The sequence below is a fragment of the Limulus polyphemus genome, unplaced genomic scaffold, assembly GCF_000517525.1.
Source record: "Limulus polyphemus unplaced genomic scaffold, Limulus_polyphemus-2.1.2 Scaffold1253, whole genome shotgun sequence".
Lineage (NCBI taxonomy): Eukaryota > Metazoa > Arthropoda > Merostomata > Xiphosura > Limulidae > Limulus > Limulus polyphemus.
The window spans coordinates 175,354-184,171 of record NW_013666863.1 but is presented as its reverse complement, the minus strand read 5'-3'; the positions used below and the strand labels follow the sequence as shown (position 1 = coordinate 184,171).

The 8,818-nt window shown below is 31.1% G+C and overlaps 1 protein-coding gene across 6 annotated transcripts in view; it reads left to right on the top strand.

Moving 5' to 3' along the window:
* Positions 1 to 1,787: 1,787 nt before the first annotated feature.
* The window catches only part of LOC106462791 (EH domain-binding protein 1-like), a 143,550-nt gene continuing 136,519 nt past the window's right edge, over positions 1,788 to 8,818 (top strand). For 2 of the 6 annotated variants that reach the window (XM_022390136.1, XM_013922753.2), the window contains exon 1: positions 1,788 to 1,859. The gene's annotated coding sequence lies outside the window, so the exon portion shown is untranslated. The other 4 variants (XM_022390132.1, XM_022390133.1, XM_022390135.1 and 1 more) reach the window with 4 other exon arrangements.

Sequence of the window (8,818 nt, the reverse complement as noted above, 5' to 3'; positions counted from 1 at the left end):
TACTATATAATGTACTATATAATGTAGTACATTATACTATATAATGTACTATTATATATAATAATGTACTAGTATAATCACAAGTCACTATAGCAGACATGATAAGTTTTATTTTATATAAAATAGTTCCCATGCTTTAGCTACATAAATTGTCCACTACTCTTTTGAAACCAAAGTTAAGCCCCTGTATACTTGTACTGTACCAAAAAAAAAGATATAATACTTCTGATGATTGTTTTGACTAATCCTGTAATGTATTTATTTGTTTGTTGAATTCAAGTTTTTCAGTCATTAAGTACTTCAAGTAATGTACCTTCATAAACTTAAAGACGCACTTATATGTTTTATAATAGAAAATTTTGTCCAATGCACACCGTAATTCAAACATGGTCACACTATAGTTAATTGCATCTCTAATAGATGACGTTACATATTTAACAAACCCGTCAAGTGTAGCAAACTAAATGTGTTTTTATATTCATAATGACTTTGGGTTGTACATACTTCACGGCTTCATGGTGTCCAAAATATTTTATAAACGTCATTTGTAAACATGCCCTAAACGTTATCACAATGTTCAAGCATGTAAAAACGTGAAAGAAGAAATAAACTAATTTGTTATCGTTTACGTGGACCGAACTTAGAATTATTTTCACCATAAAATTTAAAGGAAACCGCCAACAAAAAATAACATTACAACAATAATAATATTAAAGAGTTTTAAAAGAAAACAAATAAATGTCAGTTTCTTTGCATTCCATACTTTTAGTATAACGAAAACTAGTTATATCATTCGTTTTTCAACTCAGTTATAAAAAAAATTTGATTCTGTGTATTGTTTTTAAGGTTAATGTGGTCAGGGCTCGAGTTTTGTTATTTAAAGGGCAGGAAATATTTGTTCAAAGGAGATGTTCAAATCCTATTATTCGAGTTGGCGGTGAATTCTTTTTACTAGCTAACTTCCCTCTGGTCTACGAGATAAAAAATTAGGGTCGGCTATTCATATATAACCTCCTATGTAGCTTGGCGCGAAATTGTAAAACAAACAAAGAAAACTAGAACTTTTTTCAAACTACTAGATAAAACTTGTCTGCATATTATGGACTTTAAAGAATTAATTGTCAGAGCAAAGGTATTGTTACGTCTCCGTTTGTTAATTGATTTTCCGTAACTTCGTACCGACGAAACTTAAGCGACACAAGTCTTTACTTAATAAAACTGGTTTATTCTTTCCGAATATAACTTAACCGATACACTCAACTTCAACAATCGCGCTAAACAAACGCTATAGCAACGAACGTCAATAATACTCTGACCGCAGATCAATTACTCACTATCTACACACACATTACCTTCCCCTCTTTTATATACCAGCCTACCCTATATCTAGTAAGAAGTAGAACATTCGCCAAAGTACATGATAGTTCCAGAAACGTTGCGTCACAGTAGTCACGTGACTCGATGACGCAACAGTATAAATGCTTTCAATCCACTACAGTGTTTTACGCTTACAGTACTGTATTTTTAATAAATACTCATGTGACTATTTTGCTTAATTTAACATTCTTGAAACAAAATTCCATTAAAAAATCGTTACTCATTAATAAAACATAGCAATTCATGTGACTCAACACACTACATTTTAGTTAAAGAAGTTATATTCAAATGTTTACATGTTCCTTGATTTGCGTGTTTTATTTTATTTATATTATTTTTTCTTGCTTTAGTAACTAAACACAGATGGCACTAAAGTCACACTGCAGTTTGTAATGGCGATTTGTTGTTGTTTTTTAAATCATTTATGGCAGTCGTAAAGTCGTTTTTGGAATTTGTTTTGTTTTGAGGAACATATAATTGGTGTAAGTACTTCTTTTTAACTTACTGAAGTGTTATAAATACATTCATTTTCTTTAATTGCAGCTTATTTTATTGAAAGTGAAAACTGCAAGCCATTTACAAGTTTACTACGTAGTACTAGACCTTAGCCTAGCCAGGACGTGTAGGTAGTGGAAAAATCACACCCAGAAATCACACTTCGTTTCAGTATAAGTAAATAAAATCTTTTGGTAGGTCATGAATTGTATTCCAAAATTTAGCTTTAAGTTTAGAAATAATGGGCTAAAACGTATAGATGATACAATAGAAAATAATGATTTTTGTGACTTATAAAAGTAAAGGTCATACAACTTACAATAAGTAACTTCTAGAAAATGCCCAATTAAATTGGAAGTAAATACTGTGATTACTGTTACTGTTATTATTATTAGCATGTTAGGTATCACTGATATTACACAACCTTGGTTAAATTAAAATTATAAAAGTGTTATGTTGTTATTTCACAATGTTTAAAGGTTTATGTGACCATGAAATAATACTATCAAAAGAAGGAAAGGAGCTATTTCGTTTGTCAGAAATGATAAGAAATCTAACAATTTGGGTTGAGGTTTATTATACTAAAGTAAAGATAAAAAATTGCCAAGTAACCTATTAAGCATAGTAAATAGTAACATTTTCCGTGGACTTAAAGGACATTGTTCTGTTTAGTTTTTCATTATTCTGGGTTGACTACAAACTCCTCTGAGCACTAGTTGTTTTTTTTTACATAGGCAGTTTTGGTTTCCATGGTGTCCAGAAATCATTCCTTTTTTAAAGCTGAGCAGAACTTTTTGGAGCCTTTACCATATAGCATAATTGGAAATTGGTTAAAAGTTTGCTGATATAAAAATATTATGTTTGAGTGGATTTAAGGAGGAGTTTGCTGTGATTTTGTGGAGAGAAACAGCAGGTGGTATTTAATTATAATAAGTGTAAGATTATGCATAAGTTTGGGGTCTAGTTGACAAGGGAATCTGTGATATAATGTAAACTACTGAAACTTGGTTATACTTGGAGAGAACTGATATTAAGAATTATTTTAAAAAGTGGATGGGTTTTTTTTGTCTTGGGCTCTTTATTTTAAGAAGGTCATCGAGTTGTCAGAAAAGGTGCAAAGAAGGGCTGCTAGGATGATTCTGGAGATAAAAGAACTGCCATATGAGGATAGGTAAAAATTCTTAAATTTATTTTATCTTGAGAAAAGAAGGGTGAGAGATTAAAGTGTTTAAAAGTATAAAGGAGATAGACAGGATTGATACATCTTCTTTTTTGGTGTGTGTGTGTGTGTGTTTAATGATAAGAATGGTAGGACTAGGGAAAATAAATGAAGATTTTAGAGTGTTGAAGCCATTTTCAAATTAAGCAATTTTATTTTTCAAACAGGGTGGTATACCTTTGGAATAGATTGTCATGAGGCATAGTAGACATAGCAGGATTAGGGGATGTCAAGAGAGGCTTTGATGAGTAGAGCTGGGCAGTTAGTAGAATTTTCTAATCAATTAATCATTGGGTTTATTAATTGATTATTCACAAGAGATGGCTAAATAAAAGATTGATTATTCTCACATGAGTTGATCAAAAACTTATGTTACAAATTGAGTTTCAATACTTGCAGTGGTCAGAACATAGATAGACCATTGTGTAGCTTTATACTTAAAAACAAGCATAATGGAAACATTTTAATTCCTTGGATACTTGGACCAATTGAAAGTAGTAATAGTTTGAAACCCTTATTTTAGTTTAGTTTATTACTTTTGTGGCATTTGATTTAATCAAATTTTGATTATTGGATAATTGGAATTATTGCAAACTAATAATCAGAAACATAAATTTTCATTAGTTTATCATTTGCATGGTAATAATTGATTTAATCATAATTTTAACTACTAGAAAGTAAGGTAGTTTTCATTTGCAGGTAAAATTTCAGATTAAAAACTGTGAAGCTTTCACCCCCTAATTTTGTTCTAATGTACAAAAAAACATAAATGTCAAAGTTCATCCATTTTGTATCATATTTAGAGATTGTTTAATGAGACTGAAGCTCTAAACTACAGTAGCCTGGTACTATATGTACTATGTAATATAAAAACATTTGTTATGCATTATAAATTATTTATTTAAATTATATTATTATTTCATCACATGCACAATAGTATAATTATATGATTTTGGTGTGGTTGATCACTTTTACATTGTTATTGTTTCCTTTTTGCTGTGAGGAAAGCATCTTCTATAATTTTGCATAACTTGAAGGAGGAATTGTTTATGTTCTTTCTTTGTTATGATTACACTATACTCCTCAAAAGAGTCACATCCCTTTCAGCATCGTCACTTACTACATTCAAGTATTACGCTGTCTCTAGTGCCTCCCTGTAGTCCTCTTTGAGTTCTCATGACTTGGGTTCATAATCCAGAAATCCAGGTGGAATTTCAAGGCACCTACAGAAGTTTGTTTTGTTCTTTGTGATGAAATCTTCAATTGACATGTCCTTATGGCCAGCGAGCTTAAACTATCCAATAACAGTAGCTTGGCACATTTACATTGACAGAAATCAACTTTGGAACACTTAGGATTTGGTTTATTACTGCTCCAGACAAGGTTACTGGCAGACGGTACACTTATTCTAGAAACTACATTCATGTCATACAGAATATTTCAGAAGTAAAAGGTGACAGAAGAAAATATTTATATACATAATGTTCTTGAACATTCTGAATAACATGAAATACTTTGGAATATTCTAAAATATGCTACAATATTCCAAAATGTGGTAGAATATTACATAATAGTATGCTAGAGCATTCCTAAATTATTTAGAATATTCTAGATATTATACAAACTACGAGGTAAAATTTCAACTACCTTCAGAAACCCCCTAAATGTTCTTTGATAGATTGTTTAGGCAGGGTATTCATATAAAATTTTGTAGAATGAATGGCAACTGCCTGTTGTAGAGACACAAGTGTAGAGGATGATGTTTAGAAAGTCTTCCGCCTTTCGTCTTCAGACGGAAGACTTTTGAAACATCGTCCTCTATACTTGTGTCTCTACAACAGTCAGTTGCCATCCATTCTACAAAATTTCACCCATAAATATTATTCAATATGGATAAGATTTGATGTGAATTAATTATTTATATATTGGAACAGTTTTAGGTATGTGTGTTGTAAGTCAAAACTTCAAAAACAAAAAACCACTCTACTGGATATTTGGGATAACTGGAAAACTAATTTTAGTTACTTCACTATTCTTGTGACATTAACCAACTTCATTGTAACTTTGATTACTGGATGATTGATATAATTGAAAGCAGTAGTATTTGGAAATAACAGTTGATTATGGTTTTGGACATTAATCAATTTAATTGTAATTTTGATTGATTGATTATTTTACATGACACTAGTGGATGTAATTGATGTTGAAAAGGTAATTGGTTATATCAGTAACTCAAGTTAATTGCCTTTTTCTAATGATGGTTAGCTGGGGGCTCATGGCTGGATATAGGCTGATAGGTGTTAGATGAAATGAATGGGAACACCATGATGGGTAAAGGGCAATATTGTTATAAGAACTTATGAATCAAAATAAAGAAGAATGTAATAATATGTCACGGACTATATCTGCTATATCCAGTGCTGTCAAGGCCTTTCACCTAGTACTGGAAGTTGTCAGGCTGACCTGGATACAAATGTAGTAATGGTTGAGATACTATTTATATCACCAGTTACTTGAACAGCATCTGTTTCAGTGCAGAATAATTTATCAATTTTTCTTCTTGTCATTACAAATCAGTATTAGGTTTATGATTTTATTAACAGGAAATCATTTATTTATTTTAGCACCAATTGTATTATGTTGTATGAGAGATGTACTGCAGCCTGTTGGTACTGAAGACATAAAAAAAGTAGTCAAGAGATTTAATTTTCAGGGTTTTCAATAACTTGGAAACTTGAGTATTTCACACACAAATTTGTCTCAAAGGATTATTTATCACTCACCATATTTTTAGTCATGTGTATTAAAAAATACCCCTTATCAGGGTAATTAAACCTTGCTATACATGGCCAGTGTAAAAAGTACATGGTGCCAATCCAGTACTGCTATTGGAAGCCAAGTCGTTTTTGTCATACTTTGTAGAAGTATGCTCCACCCAAAGTCCAGTCAGTTAACAGTAGTGGATGTAAGACAGTGATCATGGCACAGTTAAGCACTGCCTAAGTCTATTTATTGACTAAAACACATGCACCTGCTCACTTACAATTGTGGAGGATTTGGAAAAAGATGTAATTAGGTTCCCAACTTGATTCTAGCTAATTAACTGTGCATGTTCTGACATTCATTGATTCAAATAATGAAGCAATTACTTTTGGTTCCAAGTTGTCTGACTGTCTAGTTTTTTTAATGGAGAGATTGCATTAATGGCCCAATCTTATCAGTAGTTAACTTTGATTTATTTATTAATAATCTTGATGAAATGGAATATTAAGTTTAACAGAAAAGCTAGATAAGATCATTCTCTTAGTAGACCTAAATGTGTTAAAATGTTGCAGAGAAAATAAGAGGTATTGCTAGAAAGTGTGTATGTATATGTAACATACATCAATAAAAAGTTTAAGAAGATAATACTTAGATTATGATTTTTATACTGTTATGAAGAAAATAAAATGTTGGTGTAGTTGGGATCATGGAAGCTTAACAATTATTGTTTAATATGTCAACTCGTAGGATTCAATATTTCATTCTTCACTTTTCAGTTTTCTCCCCTGTGATGAGACCCTGAAGGATATTTCACCTTCATCCATAAAGTCCTATTGAAAAACATCTACATTAGGTACAATCAGAGATTTCAAGGGTTGAAATTTTTATAATTGGCAGTTGATATAGTCTGCTTAAACAGATAACAAGGTCAATGAGAAAATGAGATCAGGATTGTAACTAATAAGAATATTGATGCAGTAATTATGGGAGACTAAGTTTACATGCATTAATTGGGATTGTATGGACTCAACTAATGAGAGAGAGAAGTTTCTTGATGTGATTACCACATATTGGTACAGTCAGAGAGTCAAACGTGGGGAATGCCATTTTAAATTTATTGTTAACCATTAATGAAGATATGGTTGCAAGAGTTAAAGTAGGGTAACATTTAGGAAAGAGTGATCATTGCATAATTCGGTTTGATGTTTTACTACATTTTGAAATAAAGAAAAACTTTTTTTCTAAATTAAGAAAAATAATTGAGGCCATGTGAAAAGATTTATCATTAGTGAATGGATTTGGTTGAAAAAGAGATTAAGAAATTCAAAAGGAATTATGAGAAAAAGCTATTTGACAATGTTGAAAACTTCTATCGTATGTTATTTTGCATAAACATTTACTATATTCTTCTAAAAACATTTATATTTAATATTACCATTAGGTGGATGATAAATAGTGCCAAATTAGTTTACTAAAAGTCTTGTCTTCAACTTCTATAAACATCATTTTGGCTACATTATCTTCAACTTCAAAAAGTAATCACTTCATTTTTAGGGTATATTCCATAACCTATCGCATTTCTATTTGATCATCCTTTACTACCTATAAAGCAGTAATGCTCTAATGCATATTGTGGATATTCATTAATCCAAGTTTCAGTTATTCCTCTAACTTAAAATATTTTGTTTTTATTTTGGATGTTTTTAAAAACACAGTTAATGTCTGAAAATATATCTTTTAATTTAATATGCTTCAAAGAAAACTTTTTTTTTTTCAATACTGTCACTCAATTGGTATTTGGTACATTTCATCAAATCAATAACATGTACTTTAAAAAAATTTGTATAGTAACTTGCATTCTACTTGGGACTACCTGAGGCAATTATAGTGTAAAAAATGGAGCTGGTATAATTTTCATTTCAACAGTAACCCCAAACTACAGGTATTCCTGTATAACTTATAACTTGAAATTTCAGTGAAGAAATAAAATAATCCATGAATGATGTAGAGGCCCAATCTGTTATTTGATTCGCTATCCCTTTGCAGTAAACTATAGGTTTGCTGAATCACAGATCTTCAGTACTGCTTTGGAGGGCAAACCAAAGCAATACAGTAGGCCTCCTTATAATGTTGTAATACAAACATTTTTTTTGGATTTGATGTAAAGGAATTTGCTCCAAATCTTAAAAGTCGTTATGTAACTCATCAATCAGGGTAGAGTGAGAATGATCTGTCATGCTTTGTGTTGTTTTATTATTGATAGGGATTTTTGTTTCCTTCAAACTGTTATGGTAACAAAATAGCAAATATTATACAAGTCATGTACAGTTTCATGTATGACATGGTTCAACTGAAGGATTGACCCAACAAAGACATTTACATGTACATGGTAATTATAAAGTAGTATTAAATACAAGTAGAGCTATAGTGATGAAGAATGCATAATATCAAATAAAACCTGGGATTTGTATATTAAAGATTCCTCAAAATTTATATTGTTATTTGTATTTGATTTGTGCCTGAAAAGTAGCATCGACTGGATCCATTTTAGGCAGAATGTAATAGTTGCTGATCAGGTTCTTGTTTGATGGTGTATCATGAATCTTTCAGAACAGTTGCTGTGATTCTTTATTATTTCATGACTCTAAGTCTATTCTTGTACCACAGGAATATGCTATCATACCTCCATTTTGATCATACCTGTAATTAGGTTCATAAGGTCTCTTTGCCTCTGTATTGATTCTATATTTGAAATCTGAAATATTGAGGTCAGTGTACAGTTTTATATCAAAGAGCATTTGGCTTCTGTGATGGTGATACTTACCAGACAACACACATTAAAGACCATTTGTCTGGTGTGATGGTGGCACCTACCAGACAACACACATTAAAGACTATTTGGTTCATGTGATGGTAGCTCCTACCAGATAACACACATTAAAGACTATTTGGTTCATGTGATGG